Below are 15,070 nucleotides of genomic sequence, written 5' to 3'. Positions count from 1 at the left end.
GTATTCCTCCTGTGACCCCCTGTGACCTCACCACAGCCTCATTTCTGCAAAGGGAGACAGAGTCCTCTCTGACCACTGCAGCTGTCCCTACTGCCACTCCCTGCTCCCCAATGTCAGGAGGCAGACACTTGCCTGCCAAACTCAGAGGCTGAAGAATCTCTTTGTGAGAAAGGTCCCCAGGGAAGGGAGGAGAGAGGATCATCTGTCAAAAAACATTTGCGGAGTTCTTGCTATGTGCCAAGCATAGAGTTGGGACACTTCACCCCAAGAGTTCTTCACCAGGGGATCCCCCTCATATACAGAGTTGTGCCTGGGTGTATGTGTTAATTTTTCCACAGAAGAAAAGGAGCCACAGCTTCTACCAGATGTTAAAACCACTGCTTTATGGAAATTATAGGACATTAGTAATTCTCACCACATGCCTCTTACTTCATTTTACAGATAAAAAAACTAACACTCAGGGGGATTGGGTGGGTGGCCCAAGGACACCCAACCAGTAAGCTGCAAAGTTGAACAGGATTCCTGCTCTTACGATGACTTTGCAACATGAGCATGGTTTCAGACTCCACTCTAATGCCTTTCTTGGATGAAACCACCCCGCCTCCTCCATCCCCACCCAGTGTTCCTCGGTCTTGCACCTGAAACCTTTCAAGACCCTGCCCGTTGTATCATCTTGCTACTCACCTCCTTGTACCCTGTGCTCCAGTCAGACTCAAACACCTGTGGGATCCCTGACCAAAACACCCAGACCTTCAAGCCTTTGCATATGCTGTGTCTCTCCTGCTTGGATCACCCTAATTCCTCCACCCTCCAGTGTGCCTGAGTAACTACTGCTCCTTCAAAACCCCACTCAAATGTCACCTCACCTTGAAAGCCATCACTGACCCTCCTAGGCAAGGCTGGGTGACCTCTTCAGAGTTCCCGTAACACTCCATACACTCATCTTCTACTAGGACACACTTGGTTGGAGCATCTAAATTACTATGGGATTAATGAATGACTTGCTAGCAGCAGCGCTCCTGGCTCCAAGGGCATCCTTCAGTGATCACACTGGCTGGCCCTTATGTAATTGTGGCCCCACATGGGTCACAAGGAGACGGGGAGCTCTGTAAAGGCCACAGGCGGACCTTCTCACCATTGTTCCCCAGCCCTGCAAGCGCGGCGCGGGGTAAGACAGCCAGTAAATAACGTGTTGACAGATGAGTTGATGAAGTCACAGCCCACCTCTCCAAAAGGGCAACAGGCATTGTCTTGGTGCCTGTTGACGCTGAGATTTCTTTCCCCGCAGCAGACCCTCACCAGCCTACCCTTGAGCTCCTAAAGCAGACCTCGCCGGGCAGGATTCTTTCCTCAATCTGCAAACAGCATTCTCTAACGAAAGCCGGGCAAAATCACTTTCTCCGTTTTGGAAACGCAGACCCCACCAGGGCGGTGGGCCCCGGCCTGCCAGGCGCGCGGGTCTGCGCACCAGGGCGGGCGAGGTCACCGCGGTCACGCGCATCTCGGCCGGCCGCGATCGGGTCGTTTGAATCTCCCGCCTGCGCGGGCGCTGCGGGCCGGGCGCGAGACCGGCGGCGGCACAGAGGCAGCAGGGCCCTCGCTCGGACGAGGAGGGGCCCGGCTAGCGCCCGGGCGCCCCACGGGGCCGGAAACCGCGAGCCCGCACCCGCGCCTTCCTGCCGCCCGGCTTCACGTGGAGCCGGCGTGGCGCGACTGGGCGCGCGCGAGCAACACCCCGGCCCGCCGAGGATCCCCGGTGCTCGGGTTGTAGCAGCTCAGCGCGACTCCCTCCGCCAGGACCCTTCTCCCGTACGCGGACGACCTACCTCTGCAGGTCCGCCAGAAGGAACTCCTCCGCTCGCCTGACCGGCCGCGAACTGCCCCAGAGCATGCGCTCTGCAGGCCTCCAGCCCCGACCCGGGCCAGAAAGGAAAACAAAGAGCCCGGCGGCCCCTGGCGGCCGCCCCGGGAGGTGCAAGTGGCGCGCTCCGGCCAGGGAGTTCTGGACCAGGCTCTCTCCACCTGTACTCCACCGGTACAGTGGGTGTGTATTTTGGAGACCCCAAGTCGGGACAGGTGGACTGACAACCAGAAAGACCACTTGAAAATAGGATTTGTTTGGGAAAATCTGGTGTGGAAGGGACTATACGGAGAAAGGAGATACTGCCGTTCCCTGCTCTCAAGAGAGTGAGAAAGATGAGAAATCAGACTATCAACAACCACATAGAGCCATGACGAGGGTAGGTACAGGGGCATCTGGCTCAGCCTGGGGCTTAAGAAAGGCTTTCCAAATTAATTCGAAGAAGCCAGGGCATCCTAGGAGAAGCATCACTTGCAATGACAGGGGTGATGAGAGCCTAGGGTGGTTTTGGGAAACTGCCAAGAGGGTCTGACTGGAGCGGAGGGTGCCTGTGAGCGTGACAGGGGAGAGCCCTGGAGAAAGAGAGTCAGGCCATGGATCTCCGTAGCGTCTTGTGTGTTTAAAGGGTGCAGCCTCTATCCCAAAGCAATGGGGAATAATGAAAGGGATTTGAGAATGTGAGTGATATGAGATTTTTGTTTTAGAACAAAATGGAGAATGGACTTGGGCCAGGAAGGGGAAACCAAGTGGAGTGAGGGAAACCAGATTAGAAAGAAGAGGGTGTGAATTGGGGTTGGGGGCTGGAGAAGGAAAATAAGCACCAAGCAGACAACCCTCTCTTGTTAATATACTCAGTCTTCAGGATGGATACAAACACTTCTTGAGGATTTTAGGTGTGCCCTGAAGTGACCTCTCAGGCATTTGATTATCTGGCGGATTACCTAGGTCAGGGCAGTGACCTCTGCAAAAGGGTATTTTCCATTTCATGTTGATTCTGACTTAAAAGTCATTTTATCATACCTGAACTCTAGATGGATATTATTTTTTTACAAGGTATTTTACAATTTTCCCCCCTCTTTAATCCCCCTTCCACTTCCACCCCTGACCCATGGATATTGCCGTTTCCCCTAAAGAACTGGATCTCTGAAGACGGGGGATCCCCTCCCACACGTTGGCGGCATACACCGGGGCCAGACGCACCCGGGGGGCCTAGTGCACCCGGGGCCTGGCGTACCCGGGGTATGGTCCGTGGCTCCACCTGGAGCGCGAACCCAGGACCTTCTGTGTTAGATGGACACTTTTGATGAGTATTTACCAACTGAATTTCTTTTATTATGCAGAGCCCACCCAAAGCACTCCCCATCTTCAGGGTCTCTTACCTCTCCAAGTTTACCTCTGCCTCCATCACGGACACTTCCTTTGGATGATATAGTACTGTGAAATTTCTCCAAGTTTTAGCCCTGGGATCTCTGATCTCGCTCTGCTGTCTTCCTCCAGGATCTTACTCATTCACATGGCTTAATGGAATTGTAAAAATGATTATTATTATCATCTATGTTGTAAAACCTTTATTTTGTTAACTACAGAAACATGTCCATCTATGTCCGTTAGCATATTTGTTCCTTCCAAACCTCATGACAGTTGGAAAATGAGAAAAATGAAGTTCAAAGAAGTTAAAAACATTTCTGGGGGTTATCATACAGGTGGCAGAAGAGAACCAGAACCCTTGTTGAGGGCTGAGCCATCACCTTTTAATTGAGGGGGCAATCCATCCAGTCTGGTTCTAACCTCCGCCCTACATCTCTACCCAGAAGACCCAACACCCAAAATAAAACTTGTTTCCCATGGATCTAGGCTCCCCGCAACTTCATCATTCCAAAGTAAAGGTTCTCTGAGAAGTACAGATTCAAACCTTAACTTCTTTTCTGATTTCTCCCTCTCCTCTTCATGTTTCTATTTGTGCCTCTCTAGTCTAAAGTACCACCCTCCTTGCCTCTGCTCCCACCTCTCATTTCTTTCCTTCCATTTTATTCTACCAAGATCCCCAGGTTAGTCTTCCTAAATTATGGCTGTGAGACCATGTCCTGTTTAGAAATCTTTAAAAACTCAGATATTTCTTCACTGCTGTGCTTGGAGCATGAGGTGGCAAATCCAAGCTGTTGATTTCTCATTTCCCCCTTAGCCTCTATATTGTACTGTGAAGGTGCCCATGCTCATTCCTGCCTTCTCACTTGTATCTGGGCTGTTCTCCCTCTCAGGTGCCTTCCTTCCTGCTTAGTTGAATTCTTGATATGTTTTAAGGTTTAATTCAGTCCCCATCTCCATGTAGCTTTTCTCGGCCCCACTTATCTTTTCTTTATTTGAACCCAAATATCAATTTTATTTTTTCCACATGCTGATTGTTTTATTTATTGAACACACACCATAAGGAGAACAAGTAATGAACCCAACCCAGAACTGACACAGATGATAGAATTAAACTTGAATGACATTAAAAGTTATTATAACATATTTTATATGTCCAAAAATCAAGTAGAGACATAGAAGATATAAAAAGACCCAAAGTGAAATTGTTGACAATATATAAGATGCCAAATATACTGGGTAAGATTAACAATAGATTAGATACTGCAAAAGCAATGATTAATGAACTTGAAGGCAAAGCAATAGAAATGACCCAAAATGAAACACAGAAAAAAATTTTAAAAAGTAAAAATAGCATTAGTAAGCTATGCTATAACTTTAAGGGACCTAATATACAGGTAAATAGAAACCTTGAAAGCAAGGAGTTGAGGACAGAAAATATAAGGAGAAATAATGGCTAAAAAATGTCTAAACTACAAACCTAAAGATCTGTGATGGTTAATTTTGTGTCAGTTTGACTAGGCTATGGTTCCCAGTTGTTTGGTCAAACACCAGTCTAGATGTTGCTGTGAAGCTATTTTTCAGACATGATAACCTTTAAATCAGTAGACTTTGAGGAAAGCAGATTAACTGCTGTAATTTGAGTGGGCCTCATCCAATCAGTTAAAGGCCTTAAGAAAAAAAATTCTGCCAAGTCTGCCTCCAGTCTCAAGACTGTAATATCATCTCTTGCTGGGATTTCCAGCCTGCCAACCTACCCAACAGATTTCAGACTTGCCAGCCCTCATAAACACGTGAGCCAATTCATTAAAATACCTATCTATATCTATCTACACACATACATCCTATTGGTCCTGTTTCTCTGGAGAACTCTGACTAATACAAAATACAAGAAGCTCAAGGAACTTCAAGTGCAAGAAGCAAGACATATCAAAATTCAATTGCTCAAAATCGATGATAGAAAATCTTAAAAGCAGTCAGAAAAAAGACCTGTTATGTACAGAGGAACAAGACAAGGATGCAATGCAACATGTTAGTACAGAGAAACAAAAAGAAGAATACAATGCAAATAAAATGACAATGGAGCAACATTTCCAAAGTGTTTCAGCAAAACACTTATATCTAGTAAAGTATATCCAGCAAAAACATCTTTCAAACATGAAGACGAAATTGAGGTATTTTCAGATGTACAAAAGATGAAAGAACTCATTGCCAGCAGACCCCATAGTAAAAGAAACATTAAAGAAAGACCTTTGGGCGGAAGAAAAGTGATACTGGATGAGAATCTGGATCTACACGAAAGAATGAAGAGTACTGGAAATGTAACTACATGGGTAAATATATGATTTTTTTTTCCCAAAACTTAAAAAAAAGACAATTGTAAAAGACAATTGTTTACTTAAACAAAAATAATGCATTGTGAGTTTTATAACATATAAAATACATGACAATAATAAGAAAGACTGCGGCATGAAAAATACATTGTAAGGTTCTTATACTATAATAAGTGAAGGGTCATAAAATCAACTGAATGTAGACTCTGAGAAGTTAAAGATGTATACTATAAACTCAAAAGCAATCACAAAGATAACAAAACAAAGTTATGGCTAGTAAGCCAATAAAGAAGATAAGATGTAATTAGAAAAAGATAATAATAAAAAAAAAGGCAGAAAAGACAAAGGTAGTAAGAACAGATGAGACAAACAAATCAAAGATGATAAGACTCAAACCTAAGCACATTAATCATATAAAAATATATATAGTCTAAATACTCTAACTAAAAGGCAAATTGTCATAATAAATTAAGAAATCAAGGCCCAACTATACACTGCCTGCAAGAAATATATTTTATTTATTTTATTATTATTTTTTAACGCCTACAGCATCTGGTATTTCTAGGTTGTCTCCCATCCAAGAACTAACCAGGCCAAACCCTGCTTAGCTTCCGAGATCAGACGAGATCAGGCACATTCAGGGTGGCATGGCCATAGAGAAGAAATATACTTTAAATATAAATACACAAATAGGTTAAAAGTAAAAGGATAGAAAAAGATATACACTGGTAACACCAGTCGAAAGAAAGCTGTAGTAGCTATAATAGCAGACAAAATAGATTTCAGAGCAAATAATATGGAGACAAAGAAGGTAATGTCATAATAGTAAAGGAATCAATCAAAATGCACACTCCTAAACATATATGAAACTTTGAATAACAGAGCTTCAAAATACATGAAGCAAAAACTGATATAACTTGTAGAAGAAATAGACGAATCTACAACTATAGCTGGAAATTTCAATATCCCACTCTCAATAATTGACAGAATAAGTGGACAGATAACCAGCAAGGATATAGTAGACTTGAACACTTTCAACCAATTTGAACCTATTGACATTTATAAAGCACTTCACCTTTCTTCACACTCCACTTTGTTTTCTTCAAACAACAGTAAAATGCACATACTTTTCAAGTGCATGTGAAATATTTACCAAGATAGACCTTATTCTGGGTCATAGAACAAGTCTTGGTAAATTAAAAAAGATTCAAGTCATACAAAATATATCCTTACACTACAATGGAATTAAAGTAGAAAACAACATCAGAAAGTTCTTTGGAAAACTCCAAAATATTTAGAAACTAACACACTTCTAAGTAGTCTATATATCAAAGAAGAAATCAGAAGGGAATTTGAAAGTATTTGAACTGAATGAAAAGACAACATACCAGATTCGTGGAATATTGTTAAAGCAATTATTTGGGGGAAACTCATAGCACTAAATGCCTATATTAGAAAAAAAGCAAGGTCTCAAATCAATGTTCTGTTTCTACCTTAAGAAACTAGGAAAAGAAGAGCAAACTAAACCCCAACTAAACAGAAGAAAACAATAAAGATTAAAACAGAAATCAGTGAAATAGACACAGAAAAAGTCAACCAGTGTTTGCTACGTGCCAGGCACAGTACTAGGTACTGAGTTTACATATATAGTCCCATTCCCTGAGGTCCCCCACTAGTCGATTAGATAGACATCAATTGGAAAATAATCATATCAGAATGCTAATGATCATGATGGAATGCTCAAGGTGCCAGATGTTTAGGGGATGGGGAAGTGAGGATGGTGGCTGATGGTTCAGGCTCTAGACACTCAGACCTTCAGGTCTCACTCTGCATGATCTTAGGCAAATAATCTAACCTTATCTTCTTTTTCTATAACATAGATTTAATAAAAGTCCCTGCGTGGCATAGACCTGTTGTAAGAATTAAAGAATGCCTAGCACACGTGGCAAGTACTCATTAAATGTCAGGTACTGTCAGAGGTAAACACACGCACAGAGACAGAAAGGAGTGAAAGAGGGAGGCATGGCCAGGGAAGGGGTCTTTCCTCCCAGAAAACTGTACTCATCTTTAACATTTTCCAGAGTTACATAAAGCTAGATTTATAATTCCATTACAACTGAAACTGAGTTTTTATGGTGCAGTTGTTACTATATTAGCTTAGTTCAGAAAAGTTCTGTCATTTTAACCAGGTGGAAATAGTTGATACTTTTTGAGGCGTGACATATAAATTGAGTATAGGTTCTGTAGTCAATTGCCTTGCTCAGGTGCGTGCTATGCCACTTACTGGCTTTGTAACTTGGGCAAGTTCCTCAAATCCTCCAATGTTACAGCTGCAAAATGGGCACAAGAGTACTTACTTTACAGAGATAGAGCATTAGATGAAATAATGTACACATCTCACCACATGCCCTTGTTCAGAGATAATAGTATAATACGGTTTTGGAGTTAGGTTCAAATCCTGGTTCCACTACTTAATAGATGATTTGGGGAAGTTATTGCCCTTTCTTTTCCTCCTGGAAAAGTATGGTGGTTCTGAGTGAGGTAACTGTATCCCTACTTGTTTGCTTGAGAAGTCGGGGGATTTTGTATAACGAGCTCATTGTACTCATTATGGGACTCTAACAAACTTTACAAATATTAATTCACTTAATTTTCGTTAAAACCCCAAGAGATAGTTTTTTTCACTTTATAGAGCTCTTTATGTAGATACTTTTATCATCCCCACTCTATGAAGAAATTGAGGAAGAGAGGTTAGGTGGCTTGCCCAAGGTCACATGGACAGGAAGTGGTAGTACCAGGATTCAAACCTAAGCAGTATGACTCCAAGTTTGGCAACAGTTGACACGATTGCCCACCCAAGTGCAGAAAAAGGCCAGAAAAGCCTGTTTGGAAAAGTCTACAGACAGGGAGATATGTTGCAAGATAGTTTAGCACAAAAGGCAAGACCTAGACTACCTTTGACAGCTTTGTTTCAGCTATACTTAGACATCAGGAGAAATGCAAGTATTTCCCACACAGCATTAGTTATCCACCTCTGTACCCTGTGACTTTGTAATAAGCACTGGATAAATTCCCTGGTTGTTGGTTGGGGAAAAGCTGTTCATTTTACTGAGCACCTACTCTCATGTATGTGGCAATATTGAGAGGTGGACACAGGGCTAGTCCTGGAGATACAAACAAGATTTTGACCTCCATCTGGCTCCCTCCTAGCAAGTCTGCAGTTGGATGGGTTTGTGCACAGGGTCCACTTCCTAGTTGTGGATTTAGGCAATTTAGCCTTTTTGTTCCTCAGTTCTCCCTTGAAGATAGGTTAGATTAATACCCACTTAAGCCGGATGCTTAGAACGGTGCTTAGCATAAATGCTACTTGGGTAGGTAGATGAGCTTTCATACATTGCTGTTCTTAGTTTAAAAAGCCAACGAGCTCTCCTAGGTTGTTCTCCTAAACCATGGCAATTCATGTGCAATTCATGTTAACTACTTCTCATCCTCAAACACCATTTGCAACTGTCCATCTGGACTGGACATTCGTTTGGACCACCATCCACCAAAACCCAAATTCACCCGAATCCCTCTAAAACTGATCCCGATGGTTTCTAAATGAGTTCATGAGTATCCCTTCCCCCACCTTATATTCACTTAGCCCCATTAAGAATCTAGACTCTTACCTTCTAGATGGTTCCCCACTAGTCCCCATCCTTCAGGGCCTATGACTTCCCTACAATGCTGGCAGCCTGTACAAGGGTTTGATAGTTTCCATTGTGACTCAACCTCACATCACTCAAGCAATTTTCTTCAAGGATAAAGGGCCCCACTTGGACAGGTAGGTTTAGCATGCAACAGCTGCACAATTTTTTAGTATTTATGCCTACAGCACCTGGTTTTCCTAGGTGGTCTCCCATCGAATCACTAACAAGGCCCGACCCTCAGTAGCTTTGGAGATCAGTCACTGGGTTTGTTCAGGGTGGCATGGCCCTAAGACCATGGACTATAGCTCCAACCAAGGACCTTCTGCTTGTAAAGATGTGCTATCCAACAGCTGTACAATTTTAACATTTATGACCAATCATATAGCTGCTAATGCCCATTTACCTTGTACACTGTAGAAAACCTGACAGGATTGGTCTAATCATTAAATGTCCAGAGGGCTATTTAGCCTGAGACAACTAAGTTCACAAGCCACACACCCCAATGTAACCCAGGCTTGAATTTAACCAGCTAACTATATAATGAAAGTAGGATCTAGCTAGGGACCTTTTACCTGGGCCCTGTGTAACTGGTCAGGAACCAGGCATCTTTCCAATGGTGTAAGTGCAATGATATAAAGTCGAACACAAGATAGTGACAACACACAGGACAAAAGCTCAGGGTCTTTAGCATGGAACTAATCAGATATTAACTGTTATATAAGGTATTTAACAAGCACTTCTATTCACTGAATACTTTTTGGGCTGATCCCACATTTCCAAATAAAAAAGAAACCACAAAGATGTATACAGCTCTTTATTTTAATTCATAAATACATCAGAAATTGACATTTTTTAAAAAGATACCCAGGTTCCCATGGGCTTCTGCTTTCTGTTAGGTAGTTAGAAAACCCAGTTGACTTGGTAATGATGAAAAAGGCAAAGTAACATCTTAGTTTCATGACACTTTCATCTCATAAGGTCTCTTGGGTCTCCCAGGTTCAAGGACTATACTACCCTAAAAGAGCTGCTGCAATGATAAATTCCAAAGCGTCACTTGGCCAAATGGACCATTCCACCACTTCCAGCTGTTAGGGGTCTGGAGCCATGCCTGAACTTAGATTTCTATTGTTACCCTTTGATGAATAAAGAGCAGTTATATATACCTTCAAGAGGGTTATCACTTTACCAACTCTCCTTGCCAAATAAAGGATGCAAAAGCATTGTCAACTGTCAACAATTTACATAAAGCTCCTCTTCTCTCCTGAATGAAAAGAGAAGAAAAGGATTAGTTAATTAAGAGTCTTACTTATGATCTTAAAATTTAAAGTTTAGTATACTAGGTGTTTCCTGCATGGTTTGTCTCCTCAGTAATTGTCCACAGGACTCTGAGAAGCTGTAGGAATATGCAGGCGCAGACTCAAGGCCCGGCTTCATCTCCAACGTTGTGGAAAGGGACTGTACATCATGGGGCAGAGCCCTATGCTCCCCTACGCCACCTGGACAGAGCCCCGGGGAGAGTGACCTCCCGGGGGTACCCACGTTGGAATGCCTAATCACAAATTTGTGTAATCTAAGGCAATACTGCTAAACAGCGTTATTCTTCAAAACCCATTAGAGATCTCTTCATCCCATACCACACATGTAGATTCGAATGCATAGTGGGTTAGTAACTGGTTTTAAATCAATTCCAAACCAGTCACTACTATCGACTATTTCATGGTCTATTTACTTAATCACTCATATGCGAGCTTTGCTGTGACTCTGGTTATGTCAACCCAAACTACCATAATTTTTTCATTTGCAAAGTGGAAATAACCCTACAACACAAGAATTAAGGATGTGAAAATCTTAAGTTTTACAGGAGGAAAAAAGCCATCTCTTCAGCACATGAGCATACATCTAAGACACTGTTAATACTCCTACAAAAATGTAGCAAAGCTATCTGGATGTAATAAACAGCAATAGCCTCTTCATGAAAGGGGACTGAGCTCAGAATGATTAAATGTCTTCTGCAAAATGCTGACAAACACCAATAAGCCAAAAGCAATCTGTAGATTTACTTACCCCAAACCAGGTTATTTGGAATCTTGAGTGAATACTGCAAAACAAGGAAAGCAAAGAGCTTAATCTAGCAGCACAGTAAAACTGATTAATGCGAAATTTCCTTTCACATCTGACCAACCTAGATTTAGACAAGGTGCTCTACAAAGCTGTTTCCTGCATGGTTTATCTCCTCAGTCATTGTCCAAAGGACTCTGAGAAGCTGTAGGAATATGCAGGCGCAGACTCAAGGCCCGGCTTCATCTCCAACGTTGTGGAAAGGGACTGTACATCACGGGGCAGAGCCCTATGCTCCCCTACGCCACCTGGACAGAGCCCGGGGAGAGTGACCTCCCGGGGTATCCACGTTGCTTACTGTAACAGTCAACAAAACTCAAGTTCAAGACGGACCAGCAGTCACATTTCAGAAACCAGAATTAACTTTCAGCCAGGTACCTAAACATCTAGATTAATACTCCATTAGCACGCTGCCAAAAAAAGAGTAAACGCAGAGCCGTTTTGACAGAAATTAAGCTTTATATATCTTTAAACCGATCATCTAGGGTCGTTAAATTACTCTTAAATGTTAAAGTTGGCAGTAAAATTAAGAGCCGTCCGCTTCGAAATCAGGGCTCAAACGTGGTTGGGCATCAGGAATACCGTTCTGCGTGCAACTCCGGGGACGACGAGACTCCTAGGAAGCAAGGTAATAAACGGCACAACAGCCAACGTGGGATGGCGGTGGAATGCGATTTTACCGTCTCAGCGAGCAGGGTATCCCTCGCGTCTCTCGGTTATGGCCATCGTCCGCGACTCGCGAGGCCTCCAGAGCCCGCGAGAGTCCGATCCAAACCCACTGCACGACTTAAGCGTACTTAGCGCGGACGACGCAAAAGGCAATCTTTCTAAGTAGTATAATCTCCACAAGAAAGGTTGCTTGTCAGGCCCGGGTACTAGACCTAGAGCTGCTAAACCAGGAAGGTAGAAACACTCACCGAACTGATCCAGAACAGAACGAAATCTCTTCTCCGAAAAGACTGAGCAAGCTCAAGACACCCTCATTTATACCTTCTGAAGAGACAGGAAATCAAGAAATGTCTATTGCGCCTGCGCCTGCACCGCGCCATGCGCAGTTAGGGACTCAGAAATTCGCTAAGGGTGCTGGGAAGCTACTGCCGGCTAAGCCCCACCCCTTCCTGGCTCAAAGTCATCTATCCGGGGTTCGGCTCTGACCCTGGTCGGGTAATGTAAATTACAGAAACTGAGTTTTTTAAGGATATAGGCGGGTAGGTACATTTCTAACAGCAAATTTACTTATTTTTGCTCAGTTCACCCAATATAGAGGATACGCTGTTAAATAAAAAATTTGAAAAATAGAAGTCATCTAGAGAAATGCGAAGAGTCTCAAAAGGGATTGAATCTGCCCTGTCGCATGTAAAGTAAATATTTGGTAAATGCCTAGGTAAATAAGACAAGTGCTCCTACACAGAATTGGCTAAAATTAAAAGCCTCATATGAACAATAATGGATGGACTTAATACTACTGAATTGAACACTTATAAATGGTTAAAATGGTAAATTTTATGTTAAATACTATTTTAACCCAACTAATGTAAAGAATTGGGCAAAAATCCTGAAGTTACATTTACATGTGAAATAATTGCAAATGTGATCAGATTTCAAATACAGTGTAATGCAAATAACCCACATCTGAGATATAAGTAGAAAGGTTTATGGTGTTCCTTTTAAAAGATTTTGTGCTGGGTATTTTAAGTACATTATTTACTATCACAGCAATTCTAAGACATTGGTACTATTACCCAGATTTTAAGATGTGAAACAGACCCAGAGCAGTTGTTCTTAAAGTGTAGTTGTCGGATCCTGAAGTCCCAGAGACTCTTTTGTGGTCCATGAGATCAAAATTATTTCGTAATAATATTTAGACTTTCTTTGCCTTTTTCACTGCGTTGACCGTACTGATATTCTGAAATGAAATCGTGGGTGAAACTGCTGGTGCCTTAGTATGTTTCAAGCCCCTGTTACGGAACAGTACTGGTAGTCGTATTCTTCATCATCACAAATTTACAGTTTTCAAAAAAGTTGGTTTCACCTAAGAATATCCTTGAAGAAGTAAAAATAATTTTATTCTCAACTTTTGAGTATCCATCTTTTTAATATTCTGAATGAGAAATACACATAAAGCACTTTTGCTGCATACAAAAGTGCTGTGGCTGTCTCCAGGAAAAGCACTTATGCAATTGAATTGTGTGCTGAAACAGCCACATTTTTTTCATGGAATACCATTTTCCGTGAAATAACAGTTATCATCTTTACCAACTATATATCTGTGAGTCTAGATTGTCTTCATTTACTTGAACCAAAACAGTGTATAGTAATAAATTGAATGCAGAAGCAGATACGAGAATCGAACTGTCTTCTATTAGACAAGAGATTTGCAAAACATGTAAAACGTTGCCACTCTTCTCACTATTTTTGGAAAATAGTTGTTTTTCATAAAAATATATTATTAATGTGTAATGGGTTATTTTGAAATGTATTTTTTAAATTTCTGTTTCAATTTTAATTTTATCAATAGATATTACTCACAGATACATAATAGATATTACTCACAGATACATAAGTTCTTTGGGGTTCTGAATAGCTTTTAAGATTGTAAAGGGGTTACAAAACCAAACAGCTTGAGAACCAGTAGTTTAGAGGAGGACAAATAATTCCGCTACTTCTTTGGTGATATTACCAGTATTTGGTTACCTTTAAATCACTCATTCAACATTTACTTAGTGGATATGACTTCTTTGCTAGGCATTGTGCTGTAGACATGGGGGATTCTAGACGAAACACTTTTTTCAGTCCTTGAGAACTCACAGTGGAGGAAATAGATAAGACAGCAAATTTTATACTATTACTGTATGACATAAATAAAGTATTCTGAGAACACAGAGGAACTAAACTATATGCTAAAGGCTGAGACGGTTTCCCTGGGGAGTTAAAATTTGAGCTAAACTTGAAGGGATAATAATAGTAATAATAGAGGGTGGGGTGTGGATGATGACAGCACTCCAGGCTGAGGAACTAGCAGGCCTGTGGTCCCTCCCAGGAAGGGTGAGAAGAAGTCAACTTGAGGAAAAACATTAAAGGGGTTCTCTCTTTTCCGTAATAACTGCGAAGTTGAAGACCATTCTCAGCAATCAGACTGTCAGCATTCCAGAAAATGTGGCCATCACTCCAAAAAGACTCACAGTTATTGTGAAGGGCCCCAGAGGCACCTGTAGGGAGCTAAAGCTCCCAAAATTCAAAGGAGTGCATGGATTATCTCGGGAGGCCTGCTTGCATATAAAAGGGAAAAGGCTGGTTCTGAGGAATTGCAGGAGGTAGAAGATTAAGATTAGAAACAGGAGGTACGAAGGGAGTTTCGAAGGGAGTTTCGAAGGGAGTTTCGATTGTACCTTGATCTTCAAGATGTTATTTTAACTATGTTATCTTAGGATACACAAAGGAACAGAATATGTATAAAAAGGAGCCTAAGAAATAAACTCAGAGAGACAGTTGTGAGATCTGTTCTCCCTAATGCACCCTGTCTGTCTTCTATTTATTCTCAGTCCCCGCTCCCCCATTCAGGGACCTGGTTTGACTTGGTCGGCTGGTTTCCGACAAGTGGCGCCCGAACAGCAACCTGAAAACGGGGGAAAATAGCAAGGACCCACTGCAAGACAAGTGCACTCGAGATTGGCCAAAGAAGCCGTGGGCGGTGAAGGTGAGTA

At 42.2% G+C, this 15,070-nt stretch overlaps 1 protein-coding gene, 1 long non-coding RNA gene, 2 other non-coding genes and 1 pseudogene across 7 annotated transcripts in view; all 5 read right to left on the bottom strand.

Annotated features, from left to right (window-relative positions):
- The window catches only part of RCC1 (regulator of chromosome condensation 1), a 15,938-nt gene extending 12,569 nt beyond the window's left edge, over window positions 1-3,369 (bottom strand). The window contains exon 1 of one of the 4 annotated variants that reach the window (XM_023529218.1): window positions 3,241-3,369. The gene's annotated coding sequence lies outside the window, so the exon portion shown is untranslated. Of the gene's footprint in view, window positions 1-1,826; window positions 1,986-3,240 lie in introns of those variants that run through there. The other 3 variants (XM_023529219.1, XM_011357748.2, XM_011357747.2) reach the window with 3 other exon arrangements.
- A 2,730-nt stretch (window positions 3,370-6,099) lies between these two features.
- Window positions 6,100-6,218, bottom strand: LOC111738277 (annotated as a pseudogene).
- A 3,827-nt stretch (window positions 6,219-10,045) lies between these two features.
- LOC105290533 lies at window positions 10,046-12,418 on the bottom strand. The gene is made up of 3 exons (XR_895755.2): window positions 12,284-12,418; window positions 11,313-11,346; window positions 10,046-10,509 (listed from the first exon to the last, which is right to left on the bottom strand). It is a non-coding gene; the product is annotated as an uncharacterized LOC105290533 (long non-coding RNA).
- LOC111738295 lies at window positions 10,587-10,792 on the bottom strand. Its single transcript, XR_002779801.1, has one exon. It is a non-coding gene; the product is annotated as a small nucleolar RNA SNORA73 family (small nucleolar RNA).
- On the bottom strand, window positions 11,457-11,660 carry LOC111738294. The gene has a single exon (XR_002779800.1). It is a non-coding gene; the product is annotated as a small nucleolar RNA SNORA73 family (small nucleolar RNA).
- Window positions 12,419-15,070: the final 2,652 nt, after the last annotated feature.

This window comes from Pteropus vampyrus, unplaced genomic scaffold (assembly GCF_000151845.1).
Source record: "Pteropus vampyrus isolate Shadow unplaced genomic scaffold, Pvam_2.0 Scaffold36, whole genome shotgun sequence".
Classification (NCBI taxonomy): Eukaryota; Metazoa; Chordata; class Mammalia; order Chiroptera; family Pteropodidae; genus Pteropus; species Pteropus vampyrus.
The sequence above is the reverse complement of the archived record's forward strand: the minus strand, read 5'-3'. Positions and strand labels throughout refer to the sequence as shown.